This window comes from Dermacentor andersoni, chromosome 4 (genome assembly GCF_023375885.2).
Source record: "Dermacentor andersoni chromosome 4, qqDerAnde1_hic_scaffold, whole genome shotgun sequence".
Taxonomy (NCBI): domain Eukaryota; kingdom Metazoa; phylum Arthropoda; class Arachnida; order Ixodida; family Ixodidae; genus Dermacentor; species Dermacentor andersoni.
The window spans coordinates 89,876,236-89,898,477 of NC_092817.1; positions in this window are offsets into that span (position 1 = coordinate 89,876,236).

The window sequence follows — 22,242 nt, forward strand, 5'->3', positions numbered from 1 at the left end:
CAATACCTAGGAGTTACATTAATCTCAGACCTCAGATGGAATAATCATATTACGAATATCACTGCAGGAGCGTTACGTAAACTATTTTTCCTCAAAAGAAGCCTTGAGCTCTCTAGCACAACAACGAAGCTAGAAGCCTATAGAACGTTCACAAGGTCAGTCACCGAATACGAGAACATAGCCTGGTTCCCTCATTCAGTGACTAACGTAATAAACTTTGAGGCAATATAAAGAAAGACCATACGGTTCGTTTACAATAAATATAAACGCCAAGACTCAGTGACTAATCCTCTAACACAGTCTGGATTGCGAACGTTATCTACCAGAGCAAAACACGCTCAGCTTAAATACGTGTTTCAGCTAATAATAAATAACTATAAGATAGACGTGTCCAGGTACATTTCATGATCTGAGGCTTGGAAACACCTAGAAAACATGCGTACACTTTAACAGAATGCACATGCAACAACGAAACGCTAAGTATTCCTTCTTCCCCCTCACAGTAGCTGAGTCGAACTGACTTGATCCTGCTGTAACCAACATCCAATCGTTATCAGAAGTTACCTCACAAGTAGAAACAGCAGTGCGTAAATAAAGACATTTATTATCGCATGCATCATCGTCACACATCTTGCAAAATGTTGGTGTCGACATTTCCCCCTCTTTATTTTATTAGTTGCCGTTATGTGGACATATGCCATGCTCTGTTTCGGGATCAAATCCCGGCCTCGGCGGCCGCATTTCGATGGGGGCGAAATGCGAAAACACCCGTGTACTTAGATTTAGGTGCACGTTAAAGAACCTCAGGTGGTCGAAATTTCCGGCGTCCTCCACTACGGCGTGCCTCATAATCAGAAAGTGGTTTTGGCACGTAAAACCCCATAATTTTTTTTTGGAGTGACACCTGACACCAGCGAAAGATGCCGAGAGCGAGTGGGGCTATACTAATCCAGGAAAAACCAAATTAGGAAGGCCCACAAAGCTTCAACAGAGACACTCCCTCACCAGAACAGGAATCGGCCTACCTGATGCAGTATTTGGCCACAACCTCCCTGATGATATCAACAATTAAGCATGGCCCTCAGTCCCCAGCAGCTGCGGAGCACCTGACCAAGGCGGCGGTCAGACCTGTAACGCAGCAGAGGGTGCTAAGAATCTCTGGGTCCGGACAGGCCACCACTGGAAACTGACCCTGTCAACGCCCAGTATCATATAAAATATTTATCAAAATAATCTCCAATAGAATAAGAGCAGCACTGGACTTTAGTCAACCAAGGGAACACGCTGGCTTAAGGGAGAGATACGCTACAATGTCCATCCATGCCATTAATCAGGTTAGCGAGAAATTTGCACAGTACAGTAAGCCTCTCTATATGGCTTTGACAGATTACAAAAAAGCATATAATTCAGTAGAGATATCAGCAGTCATAGAGGCATTGCGTAATCAATGAGATACAGACCGCTTACTTAGATACCCTGGAAAATATCTACAGAGATTCCACAGCCGCCTTAATTCTACACAAGAAAAGTAGGAAGATACCTATAAAGAAAGGAGTCAGACAAGGAGACACAATCTCTCCAATGCCACTCACTGCATGCTTGGAAGAAGTATTCAAGCTATTAAACTGGGAAGGCTATTAAACTGGGAAGGGACGGTGAGTACCTCAGCAACCTTCGGTTTGCCGATGACATTGTTCTATTCAGCAACACTGCAGACGAGTTACAACAAATGATTGAGGACCTTAACAGGGAGAGTGTAAGAGTGGGCTTGAAGATTAATATGCAGAAAACAAAGATAACGATGAACAACCGGGCAAGGGAACAAGAGTTCAGGATCGCAAGTCAGCCTCTAGAGTCTGTGAAGGAGTACGTTTACCTAGGTCAACTGATCACAGGGAACCCTGGCCATTTAGAAGGAAATTCACAGAAGCATAAAAATGGGGTGGATCGCATACGGCAGACATCGTGAGCTCCTGACTTGAAGCTTACCGTTATCATCGAAAAGGAAGATTTACAATCAGTACATTTTACCTGTGCCGACATATGTGGCAGAGACTTCGAGACTGACAAAGAAGCTTGAGAACAAGTTAAGGACCGCGCAAAGAGCGATAGAACGAATAATGCTAGGCGTAACTTTAAGAGAGAGATAGGGAGCGGTTTCGATCAAAGACCAAACGGGCATAGACGATATTCTAATTGACATTAAGAGAAAGAAATGGCAATGGAAAGGTCATGTAATGCGCAGATTAGATAACCATTGGACCATTAGGGTGACAGAATGGGTACCAAGAGAAGCGAAACGCAGTAGAGGACGGCATAAGACTAGGTGGTGCGATGAAACTAGGAAATTTGCCGGTGCTAGTTGGAATCGGTTGGCGCGGGACAGGGGTAATTGGAGATCGCAGGAAGAGGCCTTCATCCTGCAGTGGACATAAAATAGGCTGAAGATGATGATGATGATGACTACTTCTAATCCTAAGATGACTGTCGTAACTGCGACTTTCCCCACTAATTCCTTGCCTAAATTTTCTTTTTTCTCAAATCGTTTCTTCTCTCTCTCAAAGTGCTATGTGTTATAAATGCAGCACTTCACACAAATGTATTATTTGTTGACGCGTTAATTGTTATCTTTGCATTCGTTCCTATACATGGATAACTGGCTACGTACGTGTTCATTAATGCCAGTTTTGAATATCATGTCAGTTAACTGTCATGTGGAAACATGCATTTGCATTCCTAAACTCATCGTCCTTTTTATATTACCGTCCATGAACGATTGTTCTTTCAGTCAACTGTTCCGCCTAGATGTTCTTTAACCAAGTTTTATACTTAAGTTCTGCGTACTGGCATACATGAATAATATTGTATTGCGTAATTGCCACGCGCTCGAATGAGAGTAGCAGTATTGTAAATAAATACTAAAAATAAATATTACGGCACAGATTGCAATAAATGACTTGTAGCCGGTGAGTTTGCAAGACGTACGCACTTGAAATGAATTTCCACTAGGACAGCAGTTTCGAGGTATTATTTCCTGAAGCGAGGGACGAAATACATAGGCGTTCCAGTTACTTTTATGCTTCAATGTATAAAAGAACATTTTTGTTAAAAACGTAAGCGTAGCAACATTGCATTCTTACGGCGAGTTTGATGGCGCATATCTCTAAACTCCTGTCATTCTGAAGATTCCTTCCAAGTGGATACGCGTTATAATCTCACCGGCTACAATTCGTAAATTGTCGTGTGAGCCGTAAAGTAAATAATGAGGATGATAATTAGTAAATTTCTCCCGAGTAATGTCTGCCTCTCCGAATTATCCAGCCCAAGGACTAGAATTACATTATCTGCAACAGGCATTTTTTGTTAAATAAGTAAAACTTAAAAACGACCACCCCATATATAGGTTAAACTTTATCAGAAGCTCCCCACAACAGCGTCCTCCACAGCCCAGGTTTGCTACAATAAGGTCCATCAAGTTATCAAAATCCTCAAGCGATAGTTCACGCATGCACGTCTCCTCAAAATAACGATTGTTGATGTTCCCTTCAACAGTACGGGGCTCCTTGGCAAAGTAATGTCGAGCTTTGCTGCCACAGCCATTACACGGACCATCGAAGCGCGTTTTTGGCATGGGCGCTGCTGTTGTGCGAGGAGCATGCGAGACAAGGTTTGCCCGGACGGTCGCGCGTCGTGCTCGGATCTCGCGTGATCTGCTGCAGGCGCTAGGGCGAAGGGCAAAAACATGTAATAGCAAGCCTACAAGGCTGGTGGCTTAATGCGTGTCTGGTGTCTTAGGCCAGATGATTGGCTGAGTTTTCCAGGCACGGCGCAGTAGAAACATTGAGAGAGCGACAGCACGGCAACGTTCGCATGGGTGGATGGAGGAATGTTATGAGCGTCCCCTGTGGAACGGGGCGGTGGGTTGCGCCACCAAGCTGTTGTTATTTTATTGCCTAATGTCCTACCTACGTTCAAAAAGAAAAAAAAAAAGAAAGAAAGGAAGAAAACCCGCGATGAGTTCCCCTAACCAATGCCTTTGAACCCCTATTGTGAACTTTGTACGCCTCCGTTGTTTGTCGTTTCCTTACTTCCACCACTCTTCCAATCGCCTCTTACTAATCTCTATTGCGGGCATGTTTACTTCCCTCCTGCTCTCGCTGAACCCAAGGGCTTGTGACAAACACGAAAGCACTATGGTGGCGGCGCTCTTCCCCACGTCAGTGTTGTGACACCTGCGGTCATCGAGTGAAATCTGTTCGGGGTGTTTTTGGGAGCGTGACACCACGTTTGTTTATTCATGCAGCGATTGTTCACTGCAGCTTATATTACCGACGAAATAACTACGTTTCATGCATGGTGTAAAACAATGCTATCGCTATAGATTATTTGCCTTTATAGGGCGTTACGGCAACTTTTTTTTTTTTGCTTAACACAAGACCAAGTAAACAAAGTGTGCTCCAACACTTATCGTTATATCCATAGAAGCTACAGCGACGGAATGCGCAACTGAAGCCAGGCTCCATATCTCATATGGATATACCTATAGTGGAAAAACTAAACAAAGAAGTCGTAGTTTCGCCTGAAAGGCGAAGCATTGATTGCGATAGCAAGTTAGTAGACAGCTATACCAAGTAAGTATAGCAGCTTTATCGGCCATATAAACTTGCAAAGATTCGCTTACTAACTAGCTTAACAAGCATGGTGTCAGCGCGCACAGGCAAACATGGACAAGCCACATTCGATGACCGCAGACACTCACTGTCAAAACACTGGCGTGAGGACGCGCGGCAGCAGCAGCAAGCGAAGTGACCTTCGTACTGTCTATCGCTTCAACGCGAACTTAGCCATGCTAACACAGAACGCACAAAAGCGTGAGCTGTCGTCAGATCCCTTTCAATATAGGGCGCGCGCGACCCCGTGAGGCCGCGCAAGGTACACAGTTGCTGGCGGAGTGGAAGCCACCTCCTTCTCTCCCGCGATGCCTCCCCGTTTTCCTCCCTTTCGCGCGCGAGGTTGAACCGCGATCGTCAGTTCCCCTTGCGCGTGGCCACGAAAGGCGTAGTTGCTGCCGGAGGACACCACCGCTCCTTCCCCTCCCTCCCATCTCCCCCACACAGCATTTCCCGCGACGGGAGACGACGCGTTTCGTCTCAGCTTTCCTCCCTTGTGCGTGCTAGATTGAGCCGCGATCGTCGGCTCCCTTCGGGCGCTTTCACTAGCATATGCAGCATATGGCGCGTGGCGAAAGTGTTATCGCCCTTATACTTTATACGGAACATCAAGGTGATGCCGACGGCGAAAAATGAGCCGGGAGTGTCCATATAATTGCTTTCGCAATAAAACAGAACGCCATCCGCTAAAGCAGAAAGATGGAAAAAAGAGTGAAAGAAATCGTAAATCACAAATTGAGCTTCTCCTGGATGAATTGCTAGTGGAGTCGCAATCTCGTGAAAGCTTTGTGCGCGCTCCATGCCTCTCGGAAGGCAATCTCAACCACGCTGACAACTCGCGCATTTGTTTGCCAACGCCCCGGGCGTATATGGCAGCGAAAGCGTAGCGCTGTGTACTTCCTTTTTCTTCTTTTCTTTTGCACTCATAGGATTCCAACCTTTATTCAGACAAGATGAACGGAAAAGGATAGAAAAAAAAAGAGGATACGAAAGGCTGCACCCAAACACGAGAGGTTGGCGAACGGCCGAAGACAATGCCACGAGATGGAAAAAAAAGAAAGTGCGCACAAGGGGGAGGGACGGGGGTGCAGCTATATTATACGAACCGTATAAGACCGACTTTCGTAAAGAAAATGTCGCCAATGGGGAGGCATAAGTAGCCAAGAACGCCATTAAATTAGAAGCCTCCCCGTTCGGAGAAGAAATGTTTCTGTGCCGAACCGGAACGCCAGTCACAGTCACTCTTCTTTCTCCCTTTCTTTATTATATCCTTCGCCCTCTCTTAAGCTTCATCAGTGCGCACAGATGGCTGTACGGCAAAGTTCGTTCATGCGTACAGAGCGCGCTCCGATATCGCCGCGTGCGCCTTGTGACCCTTCCCCTTTTCTTTCTCGATGTTTATTTTATTGTACTACGGCTTTTGCGGCGCTTCGTTTGCTTTTTGATCTTGTCCCACTAGGTCGTTCGCTAAAGTTGGTTCCAACATTTCGTGTTTCGGCTGTCTCTGTCTCTCGGCGTTCTCGTACCAAGGGCGTCGCCGGGCAGCGCAGTGTCTCTGTACTGCAGGAAGAGCGTGCGCCTCGGAAGCGTTTAGCTCGTCTCAGGCGCGGCAAGGACGACGAGCTGCCTCTCAAATGCGAAAGAGGAGCCTCCGGCTGCGCGGACGAGCGAGCGGCGCTCTGCGCTGCCATGGAAAGAGACAGCTGTCGCCTCTTCTCCCGCTTCTGCTGCTTTGGCCCGGTCGCGTATTATGTTTTATTCGACGCTTACGTGCCCCCGCCATCTTGTCTTCTTTCGTTATCCATTTTATTTATCCTGCGCGATTTCATGGGCGCAAGTTCGTCTTGCAGTGTACCTTCCATTCCTATAACTCTCCTTCTCTGAAAACATTCGATTTTCAAGTTGTTTATTTTTTCCTCTTTTTTTTTTCTTCAGGAGGTTGGCACACCAATGTAATAACTCGGGCTTTCTTTCAGTTTCTTTGAAATACCTTTATATATATTTTTTTGCATTTTTCAATTTACTAGAGACGGGAAGAAAAGAAAAGGTAGCGGCCTCGAGAAATGTGCAATCATACTAAAATGGAGGAGGAGAGGAGAGAAAGGAGGCGGATGTGGCGCTTGCATGCGAAGACTGCTCAGGAACGGGCGCAAGCCGAGATCGACGTTCTCTGGGATCTGAGAACAATACAAAAAAAGGAATGAAAAATCCGGGAGAAACAGTTATTCACATTGCAGCGACGCAACGAGTTTGCCATTTCGAAATATTTTTTCATTCCTCCCAGTTGCGCCTTTTCCTCACGCTCTCTTCCTCTTCGTCTTTTTTCTCGTCCTCGGTTATTACCCTTGTGTTTTCTTTTTCTCGTGTTCTCAGCGTATATATAGACTAATTCTCAGTCGCACCACTACCTCCTCTTCTCGGAAGACTAACTTACTCACTATTCGCCTGTTCATGTTCTTTATTCTCACCCGCCTTGTCCAATTTCTTTCGGACCTTCGGCACAAGGTTTTCAGTTTGTGCGCTCTCGTATGCACGAACGACATTATAGCTTTCTTTGCATCTTCGACGCCTTGAACCCCCCCCCCCCCCCCTGTTCTCCTTTCTTTCTCCCCTTACTTTTCGAGTGGCCTTTGAACGGCGACACGCTCAACGGTTGCTCAAGAGCGAATGGCGGCACAAGAACAGCAGCTACCAAGGCAAGAGGGCCTCGTAAATTTCGCTGTCGAGGATGCGAAGTGCGCGCTAAAGCTCATAAATACTTGTATAGCTGTGAAACATTGTCGCAACAGGAATGCTTGTGGCACTCGGTACTTCGCAGTTTATGTTGTTCTTTCCTTTCTACTTGTGTATCAAGAGCGAAAGCTTCAACACTACTGCGGTTCTGTGGGCCATATGTGAAACTTGTGCCAACGTTTATCGCTTAACTTTTCGCTAGGTCATCCGATTTTTTTTTTCCAATTTCGTTTTCTGCTGCAAAGATGTATTTGCGCGATGTTGCAGAGTGTGCCATTTCTTGCGGCATGGAGTTGCAAAAGTTGCCGGCTCCCTATTGAAGAAACTCGTACGTCTTATATCCTCCATGTTCGACGACACCGTCATCTTGTGCGCGTGTATGTCGTCGCTATTTTTTTTTTTTTTGTTAGCCTCTCGTGTCAAGTAGCGCATAAACCATGATACATATGCAGCTTCTTGAATTACCGTGTCAGATTACAGCATATTGAGAGAGAGAGAGAGAGAGAAACAGAGAGAGAGGTAAGGCAGCAAGGTTAACCAGATGAGAGTTTGTGGTTTGCTACCCTGCACTGGGGTTGGAAAGAGGGCAAATAGAGAGAGAGAAAAAGAAAGAAAGAGCAGGTATAGTTAACAGAAAAGGCGTTTCAATCACAGGCGTTCACACAGGCCGGTCGGTCTCAAGAAGCGCAGTGGTACTCGCACGGCCTTCTGATGCGATGTTAAGTTTCCTCCATGTTGTAACATTTTTTTTCTTCCGGCAGAACCTGGTCATCCAACTGGTTGAGCACGACGAAAATCGATTGTCTCTGCCCACGGTACTGCAGGGACTGGCATAGAACATGACGAATTGCTTCCTCGCCACCGCAATCGCCAAATGCTGCGGTTAGGCCAACCCTACGCGGAATGCGTAGGCATTGTAAACGCTACGCCCAGCCATAGCCTACACAAGAGGGTCGCGTCTCTTCGGAGAAGTCTTGGTGGAAGTCGACGCCTTAAGGTTGGATCCATGGTGTATAATCCGGCATGCATGAAATGTGGTTCATTCCACTCCAATGGTGTGCACAGATGTCCAAGTAGCAACAGCCAGCGCGAATGATAGGCTGCGGTCTTCTACATTAGCTAAACGAACAGCGTTATCGGTACGTTCATTGCCGCCGATGTGGGACGATGTCCTCCGCGACGGACCTCCCGAGGTCCTCCGAGCTGCGATACAACGGGCTCGAAACATCGCCGGAATCATCTTAGGGAACCTGGACTGAGGGTTCCTCCCACACTGCTCTCGCCATTCAAATATTAATAAAGATGTTTTACTCTCTCTTGCCGCCGACAATACCACAGGGATCACTGCAAGCTGGTTGAGCTAAGCTGGTTAACCTCCCTGCCTTTCCTTCTCCACTTTTTCCTTCCTTCCTTCCTTCTAACAGCAACTGTTCATGCGAATCGCGCCATGATGCTGGCACTAAACATTGTAGTGCCGTCTTCGAGTCATAGAAAATTGACTATTTTTGGGTTGGTTCGTAATTAATAAAGTGCAATGCGACTTGAAGCGCTGCAAGTTCTGCTGCCGTCGACGTTGTCAAGTGAGTTGTTTTCAATTTGACAGTGGTTGCTTTTGCTGGAATGACGACATCTGTGGTAGAGCTCTGCGGCAGGGCGGAGCCGTCGGTGTATATGTGGGTGTAATACCGGTACTTCTTGTTTATTAGGAGTAAGGTAAGCCGTTTAAGAGCCGACGATGGTATACCTACTTTTCTCCGGACGCCAGGTATTGTCATGTTGACCTTTGGCTGAATGAGGCACCAAGGAGGAGTCGAAAGTCTCGCAGCAGGTGTGAAGCAAGATGGCATAGCCTCACAATGTGCGGATACCGTTCGGCAGGACGAGCCAAGTGGTCTCCCGAAGAAAAATCGCATAAAGAATTAGCTTTGTATTTCACCTCCCACCTCCGAGCCCTACCTGTTGAGAGCGGCGAGGATAGTTTCATGCGGAACGTTGACGTACGCCCCTTTCAGAGGCCTCTTAAGGTAAACTTGTTTAATGTACGTGCCTTCTGCAATAAAATGGTATTCCTCCTTCACAATGTAAACCGCACGAGTTTGTGAACATTTTGTGAACAACTGCATTTAATTAGATGAAAAAAATATGTCTTTCCGCAGCCTTCATTTTACGCTTCCTAAAAGACCAGTGCTGACATCAGGACCGTAGCATTACGCACTATTCATTTTGTCGCTGAGTTGAGTGGGGACGGTGTTGTTCCCTCTGACGTGTGTGGCCAGGATACAGCTTTTAAACCAGAAAACGGCGTCTCGCTAAACATTCCCGATAGAGAGTCCTGACTAGTTCGCAAACTGACTCCATCAGGTTAGTAATGGACGTTAATTACGTCTTAATTTAGTCGGGCGCTTAGCCGCAACAGCTTATCTTGACACGTCCAAGCCTATTTGATCAGCCCGTGGGAGATCGTGCATCAGCGTATCGGATGCCAGGTTTAAAAAGGTCTTAAGCGCGTTCTCAACGATTACACGCACCACTGCTGAACATCGGAGTGTGCAAAGACAGGTCTTCTAATACGCGCCACAAGAAGTTTCTGCCATCGGCTTCGATGTGACAACGTATGTGAAATGAAACGAATAAAATCTGAAAGATGGGGAAGTAATTTGTCGGTATTTATTGGCAGGTAACTACAGAGCTGGATAACAATGCGTTGACCCGGAGCGTTATTAACTCCTAAGATCACGACCTCACTGTAATGATGCCAGAAAGTTGCTCAAACGTGAAACAAAAGGCAAGTTCTTCAGCAAAAGCTGGAAATGTTCGCCTGTAGACGTGTGTCGCACCAGTCTAGATATAATCAATCATAAATCAAACGACACGCGATGGACACACCACAGACGTGCAACTCAAACCAAACAATGTAAAACAGGACGCGCAACAATTTCGCGAACCCGCTCACGTATATAGTTTCTCGGCAGACCTGCGGAATTGTCTAAAAAATCGGCTTTCTCGATTTGAGAGGTATTCTTAAAGTTAACTTTCCATCGTGAATACGTGATGAAAAAGACAGCTCTGTAAACTGAACGAGAAAGAGAGGACAGGACTAGGCGCTGTTTTCGACCCTTTCTCGTCCCATTTGTCGCGCTCTCCTTCCGTCATAAAGCCGCACCAACAAATACAAGTTCAGACCCTTGTCCGTTACGTTTTGCACAATGTGTAAGTTAGCGACAATATGACTCAGTTGTGGGGATAAGACAGTGAACTCACGTAAATAGTTTGTGCGAGACTATCAGCCGACACAGTTTGGTCACACAGATACAATAAAGAAGACGTACAATGTGGTTTCTTAACGAAGCTGTGGCAACCCACAAGAACATACACATCTGTTAGATAATTCCCATATTTGTTGAACAACTGTAGTGTAATATTCAATTCTAATACAGTGGTGTGAAACTAGCGGGTGAGGTAGGATGATAAGTTATCCCTTGTGTGAGAATCTGACAGCACATATGCCGCCGAAAAGAAACAAAACGTTTGGTGGTTCCGAAAGACCACGCACCAGATCGTCCAAAGATGATACATTCCGGCGGAGCCCATCTACGACGATTGTCTGAGCTATGTGGCACCCCACGTTTAGAGATACGGCGGGGGCATAGAAGCTGTTAGGCAAGTTTGTGCTATTAAAACCTTTCTGCAATCAATAATTACCTGCACAAATCATTTCACTTTCCTATTTGGAATATATTTAGAAGTTTCGATGATTCCCCTCCCAGCTTCGGATTTACGCAGCTAGGCCGACTGGTTTGATGGCAGACGCAATTAGACTCGTGGTTTATGCTTGGAACGGTGGTACGTGATAGTACGCCATTTCGCGTTTGGAAGCTTTGGCTTTGTTTAAAAGGAAGTTCGTAATTAAAATTCACACTGCGATCTGTGTAGACGCCTGCTCAATTGGCTTGAAGACTGTGTGGTTATCGATCGGCATGTGGTTGTTCCATCTGCTCTTAACCATTCGCGAGTAGATGCCTGAATTTGTATTTGCGTGTGTAAATGGCTTTGATCTGATTTCAGGTTTTTCTTGCAGCATTAAAAAACTGTGCGAAAACTATCTTTTTTTATTGTTGTTATCTTTTTCTAATGTAACTGCCTGTGAAGTGTTTGTGGAATGCTTGAGAGCACAAGAAGACTGTTTGCTACATTTGATATGTCGGGATACAGTGAATGGTCGTGTACATTTTTTCTGTAACACCCCCGCCCCCCCTCCTGCTGGGGCTATTCCTTGGGCTGCAGTATTTCCTAAATAAATAAATAAATAAATGTTACGCTTTTCTAACTTTTCTTTACTTGCACGTGCATTTGGTTGCAAACAGTTAAACAGCGAAGAGGCCACCCTTCACGTAAGGTCAATTTTCAGTCATTCATCAACTCGTCGAGGTAGCATAGTGTCTTTGGCCTTGCGATGCAATATCCCACGGCGCGAGATCAAATGCCGGCCGCGGCAACTGCCTTTTGATGGCGGCAAAATGCAAAAAAACGTGCGTGCACCGTCCATAGGGTGCACGTTAAAGAACCCAGGTGTTCAAAATTATTTCGGAGCCCCCCGCTACGGCGCATCTGATAATCATATCATGGTTTTGGCGCGTAAAACCCCATAATTATTTTTCAGTCATTAATAGTTTAACGTTGTTGAGAATCCGGCGACGTGCTGTAGTAAGTACTGTACTTCCAATCCATAACAAGTCAGTCAATCAAAACGTGTTCTCTATTGCATCCTGGTATCGCAAACACGGTGATCGCAGTGCTGGAGAGAGAAAGAGAAAAGTGAAGAAGGAAAGGCAGGGAGGTTAACCATACTGAGACCAGTTTGCCACCCTACACGTGGGGAGGGGAATGGGGAGTGAAAAGAGAGAGAAAGAACATGAAAAAAAATTAAATTATGGGGTTTTACGTGCCAAAACCACTTTCTGATTATGAGGCACGCCGTAGTTCGGGACTCCGGAAATTTGGACCACCTGGGGATCTTTAACGTGCACCTAAATCTAAGTACACGGGTGTTTTCGCATTTCGCCCCCATGAAAGAACATGAGTCTATACCGCACTTTCACGTGCACTAAGTTAGGTGTAGGATGTCTATAGTCGGGCACTCAAGTCTGTTGCCTTCAGGTAGTGAAGAAGCGTTCGAACTGCTTTCTGGGCTAATGAACTGTGAGGCCAGGCTCCCAAGATCTTTGCTTCTGTAAATGGCCCGTCATCCAGTCTATTCAAGGCACAATCGCAGTGCTAACTTATCAGGATGGCTGCTACCTAATCGTGTTACACGAAAAGAAAAAGTAATATCTGTGTATTTTGCTAATGAGATGCCCCTCAAGCACATATTACTACGTGAGCGGTAAGCTCGAAGGTCAGAAAGCGGAGAGTTTCAGTCGGACGTGAGCTCTTCAGGACCTCATATAAAGTTCTTGTCATGTCATGTCATGTCATGTCATGTCATATCAATATGTTATTTTCATGGCTTTGTTCTTCGCCGCGTAAATTTCTGAAGCTTCATTGAAAACTAGGAACATAGGCATTTTATTGTCGGTGGCGGTCTGCATACCGGGTGTTTCAGCGAACACCTTCAAAATTTTTTCAAGGTTGCCTCTGGCAGATAGCACAATCCTGCCGCGCTTTAACGCAAAGCTATACCAAACTTTTCTATTCGAGTTGTGTAATCAGCCCTCCATGATTGGTAAAAAAATTTTTGGGCCACACCAACTCCGCCTGTCTCCCACGCGGCGTCAAGGAAACCTCGAAAACGCCACACCTGATATAATGTGTGCACACTGATTAAGCATGATTATACCGAACGAAAAAAGAACAATTATTCCTGATTCGACGCCTTTTTCGCCTAATACTCTACCATTGATCAAAAGTTTTCGGACTGCGCCCACTTCGCCTGCCTGTCCCGCAACGTCACAAAAACGCGAAAGCTCACCTCGTCAAAGTGACCTATACACGTTAAAGACGAATCATTATGCCGACCAAAACTGCATTTTTTTCTGAATAGCTAGAGACAGCCCCGTTCCGAAAGGAATAGAAGATAGCTGCCCGCCAATTGCTCGGGCACTTGGTGCTCGGCGCGGCCGGGGAGCCATGGACTTATTTGCGTATAATAAACATTCTCCCGCGGCAGTATAACGTTATCGAGCCCTTTCAGCACGCATACGACATCACGTTACAAACTCTTCTTCGCTAAGGATCCGTTTTAGCGGCATTCTTAACCTTCCGTTGTACGCCGCCACCGCGATTTTCGGCCAGCCACCGCAAGCTAAGTAAGGGGAAGCGGACCAATCGCAGACGCCGGCACAACCTTCCTCATCTCGTTATTTACTTTCACTGGGCTGGATCGGCCCCACCGAAACACTCCCCACTCGAGCGTGCTCCTCGCCTCTTGTCAGCCAATTCGATAAGAAAATGTGCTCAATGCAGTAAGTGCTATTCGCTTTGAAAGCAAAAAAACAAAAAAACCTCCTATGAGAATTAGGTAGTGCGGTGCTGACTAGTGCGGACGAGCAAACATCGGCTCCCGATATCATCAATGATTTCACGAGGTTATTCGCCCCAAATCGAACTGAACTGCGTACTGTTACGACTTTGCACCGGTGCCACCACTATTACGACTTTGAGGTGGTCCCGTAGCGCTCGTCACCCGTTTCGTGACAGAGCGTTGGTAGCGAAGACTCCGAGTCAGGCGTCGGTGAGAATTACAAAAGGGACTTTATACACTATATACAGGTCATTATACAGGACATGATCGGATCGGCACTGGGGCCGAGAGCTCACAGCAAACGCGACTGTTCCCGCACGGCGACGTCCGGCGAAAACGCGTGACACATCTCACTCCAGTCGAGATCGGCACTGGCTCCCGGTGGGTCGGCGGATCCGGTTTTCCAGGCGGCGCGTCACGGCTTATAAGCCCCGAGAAACCATTGTCACTCAAATGGCCCAATACAAAGCCAGCACTCGACGGTCGTCCGAGAGGTCCAACCAGCAACCGCGCTGGCCACCCGGTTCAAAGTTCGCGCGCGCGGTGACCTCCAGGAAAAGGGAGGTGCGGCGCCGGGCTGTCTGGCACTTGGTGGCACGTTTGGACATGTTGCTTGCCGATACTTCTCCGCAGGACACCGCTGCCTGACGGCTCAGCATCTTGACTTGTCAAGGGAGAATTAGGGCGCTGTGCCTTTCGGCGCAGCCCCGGGTTTGTCCAAAGGGCGCTCGCAGGATAAATTCTGCATCTTGTAGATTCGGGATCCGGGCTGGTGGTAATGGCACAACAGTACCAACAAAAGCAGCAAGTTACACGGATTCCGTGGATACCTGATTTATTTCGGTGGGTGGACGCTTTTTCAACATTTCCTGCATTCGAATTTTTAACCTCGGCGTACAAAGGCGGGTCGGCCTAGGGCTAAGACCGCAAGTCACTCACTACCGCCATGGAAATCGTCACCGGTGAGACGATATCGCCGGAAGACACGATGACCCAGGCTGGATCACGGCATAGAACCGCAAACCACGCAAGGGCAAGGTCAGTCATCTCCAAGGAGCAAGTTCGTCAAGTACACGTGGCAGACGAAGGCATGGCGATAGCTCGGCTGGACCAAACAGCGCATACCAGCACCTCGTCGCTACCTCAAGACTCCGTCAGCCACCGAAGGACGCGTTCCGTATGATCATGAGACCCCGAGATGGTCTCCACAAGGCCAAATCCACACCTGTGCAGGTTGAGCAAGCCCAGGCAATGGCGGCAGCCCTGTCTCCTGAAGACCTCACGGAAGTCTCCATATGCCCCAACATAACTAAGAATATCTTCATCATCTGCACCCCCAGCGAACGTAACGCAAGAGCATACGCCCAGGTGTAACAGATTCGCATGAAAGACACTACGTATCGGGTCGCGGTATACCCGGCCCCACCCGATAATACCTACAAGAGCGTAGTCCGAGGCACTGACCTCGAGCTCAACGCCTCCCAACTCCGAGAACTGATCGTCACGAAACGCAACCCCAACGCCTTGGAGGTGAAGAGAATCAAGAACACCACAGCCGTGACAATCCTTTTCCAAGGAATGCAAGTACCAAGTTACATCTACTGCAGAGCAAGCATTGTTCGATGCATGCTCTTTCACAGACACACGGAATTTTGCTACAACTGTGGCAGCATCGGTCACCGCGCGGATGTCTGCCCTAACCCCAGTGTACCCCTCAGTGTAACCCCCCAGTGTACCCCTCACTGCACCCTGTGTGGCTGACCACATCCCACCGCCGACAAGGACTGCAAACGCAAGCTTCAAGTCCCTTACATCGTGTGACAGAGACGCCGCCGCAGACGCAACCGATGTGGGCGCAGCCACTCCCGAGGACCAAGCTACAGTGAACTTCTATTACACTGACCGTATAATGGTTTCCAGCAAGTACGGATGCGAGCACGCCATGCACCAACTGGCCCAGCAAACTACTCTACTAAACTTCTATTACACGGTAACCGAGTGGCGCCAGTCAACGTGACTCGAGCGCCACCTCAGGAATTTCCGTATACAAGGAGTCGCTCAGGGGTCACGCCGACACCCGAGCGCCGCAGCGCCTTCCGCAACAGCCGCTCCCGCTCCAGGGGGCGCCCTACATCCGGCCACCCCGAACTGATGTGGGCCGACCGAGTACAAGGGAAACAACACCAGCAGCATACACGGGACGCCTCATCTACCAAACAGGTAACGCTGTCTTCATTTCCCGAGCATGAAAGCGGGATAGCCAAAGACCTACGACAGGAGCTAGCGGGTCTTTGAGCCACCATACAAGTGCTTGCAGCGCAGCTTAATGACGCGAAACAGCAGATTCAGAACCTTAAAGCTCCCGAACAAGCACCACCCCAAGAGAAAAACGTAAAAGTAAGCACAGCCAAACGCGAACCCCCTCCGCTCCCTGAGACGGAAGAAAAGAGTAATGTACCGCAAGACACCCTAGCCGAAATTCTGCGCCTCACGCGATAGAACCTCGAAAGTATTCTTACCCTAGGGAATCGTGTAGAGCTTGTCGAAAACAAAATCGCGATAAAAATTAAAAACAAAGCTAGTCAGCCACAACAGATAGACACGACGACGCACCCTTCGGCACCAATAAGTTCCTCGCAAAACCAGTATGGCTAACCCGACACCGGATACTTTAGAAATTTAACAGTGGAATTGCGCTAGCTACGCGAAACGCAAATCCTCGCTGCAACAGCACCTCAAAATTCAACCCAAAAAGCCGCACGTAATACTATTACAGAAAACCCTAGGCGAAACCCTTATGCTCTCAGGGTACTGCACCGTCTCCCAAAGAGGAGAGGGCGCCAGGAGAGGCGTCGCCACGCTCGTTAATAGAAAATTCACAAACATCGTTCACGATGTCCTACCGAAAAACAGTCGCATCGAGGCGATCCTAATCGAGCTCGTACCTAACCGACTCTTAAAACAAAACGTTTTTGTACTAAACGTCTACACCTCCCCCACGCACTACAACCAATCCTTCCACGCGATCGTTACTAAAGCCACATCATTGGCACGATGTTCACCGCTCATTATCGCAGATGACTTCAACGCCCCCCACCCGTCGTGGGGTTACCGCACAATTAAGCCTAGCGGCAACAACCTCTCGCGCGCAATAGACGACCTGTCCCTCACCCTGGTGACGGACCACACGTTCCCCACCAGATTGGGTACGTCGACGCAGCGCGATACCACGCCGGACTTCACGTTACTCAAAAATGTTGCAACCTACACATGGACGAACACGCAAGAGAACCTGGGCAGCCAGCACTTTGTCATACGCACAGAAATACCAAACACGACGGCCCCATCCCGATCGTCCACCCTCACAGACTGGGATACCTTCCGTAAGTTACGGAAGGAAGACACGTACACGTACGACTCCTTCGCGGAACTCCTCTCTGCGATAAAGGGCGACGTAACGAGAACCACGAAAACCATACAAACGAAATTGGAGGTCCCTCACCTCGCACACTTACTCGAGGCCAAGGCCTCGATACTTGTGCGATGGAGAAAGCAACGTCTCAACAGACGCCTGCGCAAACGCATCGCGATCCTCAACCGAGACATGGCCCAATACTGTACGGAGCTCACAAGACTCCAATGGGACGAACTCTGTTCGGCCGTCGACGGCCGCATGCGGACAGGAGGTACGTAGAACCTCCTGAAACGCATGTTAGACGACAGCCTAACGAAGGATAATCAAAGCCACGTGCTAGACTGACTTTTACACTCACATAAAGAGAAAGGGGGAACAGAAGAGTTATTCCTGGAAGAAATTGCCAAACGATACCTTCCGCCAGGCGACGCTCACCCGAATGATTACTTGAGCAGAAAGTGCGAAGCCACACCCGAACTAGACGCTGCCTTCACGGAAGCAGAAGTCCGAGAGGCGCTACACAACCTAAACAGCAGGTCGGACTGAGGACCCGACGGGGTAACCAACCGACTTTTACGTAACTTAGACGACCAAGCCATTACATCACTCACGAAAGACATCAGCCACGTGGGGGAGACAGGAGACGTACCAACGCAATGGCGCACTGCCACGGTGGTCCTCATCCCAAAACCCGGCAAACCACTTAACCTCGACAATTTACGCCCCATCTCCCTTACTTCATGTCTGGGTAAAGTAGCCGAGCATGTCATTCAAAGCCGAGTGTCACGCTACATTGAGGAACACAAACTCCTCTCACACAACATGGTAGGGTATCGACCCCACCTATCCACCCAAGATGCCATGTTACTCCTAAGGAGACAGATCTTCGACGTTAAAACAAGAGACGTTCGAGGCATCCTCGCCCTCGATCTCACGAAAGCATTCGACACCTTCTCGCACCGCTTCGTACTGGAGTCTGTGGCGGCCTGGGCCTCGGCCTGAGATTTCAGGAGTACGTACGCTCCTTCCTAAAAGACAGAGAAGCCCGACTGCGAGTCTCACAACTTAAGTCGGACCCCTACACGCTGGGCTCCATCGGAACACCGCAAGGCTCAGTCATCTCTCCATTACTATTTAATATAGTGATGAAGGGACTCGCAGACAAACTACGAGACATCCCAAACGTAAACTGTGCTCTATACGCAGAGGACGTTACCATCTGGAAGAGTACCCACAGAAGAGTACCTACTAGACGCAGGAATGAAACTATCCTCCAAGAAATCGGAACTGTTACTATTTCGCAAGTCTTGCCAAGGAGTCCACTACCTAACTACTCGACACGAACTTCCCATCGCCCTACACACAAGAGACGCACATCAGATTCCGCGAGTCAACCACATACGCATTCTTGGGCTCCTAATCGAAGCCACCGGATGCCACGGAGACACGATCAAACACTTAACCGCCAAAACCGAAAACATGATCAGACTCATCCACAGAGTCTCGGGGCGCAGGAAGGGTCTCTGCGAAGATAAACTTCGGCGCCTATACCACGCGTTCCTTATGAGCCGCATTAATGACGTCGCCTCTGCCCACAACTGGACGAAAATAGAGACGACGAAACTAAACACACTCATGCGCAAGAGCATCAAACAGGTCTTGGGCATTCCACAAAGAGCAAGTACAGCAAAGGTCGATCAGCTAGGCATGCACAACAACATCGACGAAGTGATCGAAGCTCAGACTATGGCGCAAATGCTCCTCGTCCAAAGCCGGTAGACTAATCCTAAACGAAGCCAATGTCTCCCCTTCTCCCTATCTCGAGCACGCGGTTACCCTACCGCGCAAAATTAGAGACAACTACAAAGTCTCACCGATTCCCAGAAACGTCCACCCACAACACAACATGGGTAGGCGCCGGGCCCGCGCCTGCGCGATTCTCTACCGCACCGACGCGGATCGTGAAGCCACCGCATTTGTGGACGCGGCCCAGTACGGCAGCACATCCACTTTCGTGATAGCAGTCGTGGACGGCAACGGAACGTTACGATCATCCGCAACAGTTAGAACGACCACCAGCGCTAAATCAGAACAAATAGCCGTAGCCATCGCCATGGCAGACCCCACATTTACCCATGTCTTCACGGACTCACGTGCCGCAATTCGGGCCTACGGAAGCGGCAACGTATCTAAAGAAGTAGCGCGTATACTACTAGGGTGTTCAAAAGAGAGCAAGCGGTGCCTCTCCTGGTGCCCCGCTCACATGGGGAAAGACATTCACCCGCAAAAAGCTAACCTCAACGAAACGGCCCACGACCGTCCGCGAGAACTTGCCCGCCGCGACAGTCCCACGGCCTCCGAGAGGCTGGACATTCAGATTAATGACCCGCTACTCACTTACCAAAAAATCACCTCGCACTATAGAAAAGGCAGAACCGAATACCCGCTTCCGCACGCCAAACTCAAACGCGGGCGGCTGCATTTCGAATGCTACAAACGGACTCGTATCCGTCACGAGGCCAACTAAGTCACTACAACTGACATTCCGGGAAATTGCCCAGACTGCCCAGAACTTTATTGCTCACTCTCGCACATGCTATGGCAATGTACCGCGTTACCAAAGCGTCCTCTCTCCAGTAAGCCTGGATGGGAAGAAGCCCTCAAAAGCACGGAATTCAAACTCCAACTCAAGGCCGTCCAGAGGGCCCAAGAACTGCCGGAGCGTCACCACATTCTCTTCCCGACTTAGGTGTCGCCTACGGTTTCGGCCGGAGGGGTTCCTCGCGTGGAATCTCCAACGGCTTGAAACTCCTCAGGACCTCAATAAAGTTCTTGACTGACTGACTGCAGCTCTCCTGTGAACGGGGAGCGCGTTTGATTGGGCTTTTCAAACAACGCTGCGGGTTACCGCCCGATGCTTGCGTCATTGTTTTCGTAAATTTGATGTCAGGAGAGTGGAATAAAAACAGTTTGGAATAGTTTTAAGTTATAGATCTCCTAGTTCATGAGCTGGTCTGTACGGAGAGGCGGACATTACTTGCACAAAAAAAAATGAAATGTATATTCGAATAATTACCAGAAATTCACTAATCATGTTTTTAACTAATGACAGTATCGCACATATTTCGCTTTACAAATTATAGCCGTGGGGTTTCCAAGGGGGATCAACTTGGAACGAATTCTCAGGATGACACCAGTTTCGAGTTATTATTTCCAGAATTTTGCGGAGAAATGCATTGGCGTTCCAGTTACTTTCTAAACAAACCATATTTTTTATGAATTGAATCACAAATGCAACATGAATGCCAATGCATTTCTCCGCAAAATTCGGGAATTAATACTTAATAATTCCTGTAGCATATAGCCCAATTCCAGTCCATAAGTTTGTCTACTCGAAGAGGCGGGCATTACTTGCAGAAAAATTGAAATCCATAATCGACTAATTTCCAGAAATTTGCTAATCAAATTTATGACCAATTACTGTATCGCACATATTGCAGTACTGGAGGCGGATCCACTTGGAACGAATCCTCAGGATGACACCAGTCTAGAGATATTAATTCCCGAATTTTGCGGAAAAACTTATTGGTGTTACAATTACTTTTGCTCTTCGATGCATAAAATGACGTTTTGTTAAGAAAGTAAGTGGAACGACAGTGCAATCTTACCGCAAGGTTGAGGGCGCATATTTCGTAAATGGTGTCATCCACAGAATCATTCTCCAGTTAATGTGCCTTGCAGACTCACCCGCTAGAATTTGTAAATGGCAATATATGCCACATGGTAGTTGGCTAAAAACTTAATAAGTATTTGTTTGTTAATTAGTCGAGTATGCATTTCAATTTCTTGTGCAAGTAATGTCCGCCTATTCGAGCCGACAAACTCATGGACTAGAATTGTGCTGTCTGCCACAGGCAAGTTTAAAACATTTTTGAAAGTGTTCGCTGAAACACCCTGTATATGTACATAATAAACATTGGCTAGGGCACACATAAATGCGCTTCTTGAAATTTTTGCTAGTTACTCCCTTCACACTAAGACGCTGAAAATTGTTAATGCTCTAATACCGAAGAATATTTCACGGGGCATGAGCTTATGACTAATAATTAATTACCTAACCCTAATACCGAAAAACTCAATTCTCGTCCATGCGTGCGCGCCGTAATCGAATCAACAGCACATACTCCATCACTTGGTCGGCTCATTAATCCATACACCTAAAAAAATACGAATAAATAAAAAAAATAAGAAGAACGCGAGAAGCCCTGCAGAAGCGTAATTTTGGTAGCTGGAAAATCTTTCAGCCGTCGACGAGAAAGTGATGGCTTAAATCACGCTTAGTCTCGCCGAATCACACCGAAGTACTCTCAAATTAATTAAAAAGACGAATTCTGCCTTCATTCGACTCAGAATCAACGCTCCCACGTGCCTCCCAACCGGTCTGGAAGGGAAAAAACAGAGGAAATAAAGAAATAAGGCATTAAGAGCCCGCATCAAGCAGGCGCGGTATAAGTCAAGACCAAGTGTGAGATAAGCTACTTACAGAATTCACTTCCTCTCTTCCGAAGCCCGCAAACTAGACTGGTGCTTTGCGACCGTACAGCTCTTAAAGCAAAGCAGGAAGCTGTCCAATTGGTTCGAGACAGGAGCTAAAAAAAAAGAACATCCTGGACTTTGTACGGAAGAAACAGAAGCTGAGGTTTCTGACATTCCAACTTCGTTTTGGTTTGCGTTTTTTCTGTTACACATGTTCTACTTCTTTCTTCTTCTTTGACTGCGTTGACTCGCACGTCGTTGTCTTCCTGTGTTTTGCTTCCGAACTGCGGACTATGCTGATTAAAACGGTTTTATCCTTCAATTAGCGATAACGAGCTTGGAGCGAGCATCTGACGTTAATGCTTCTG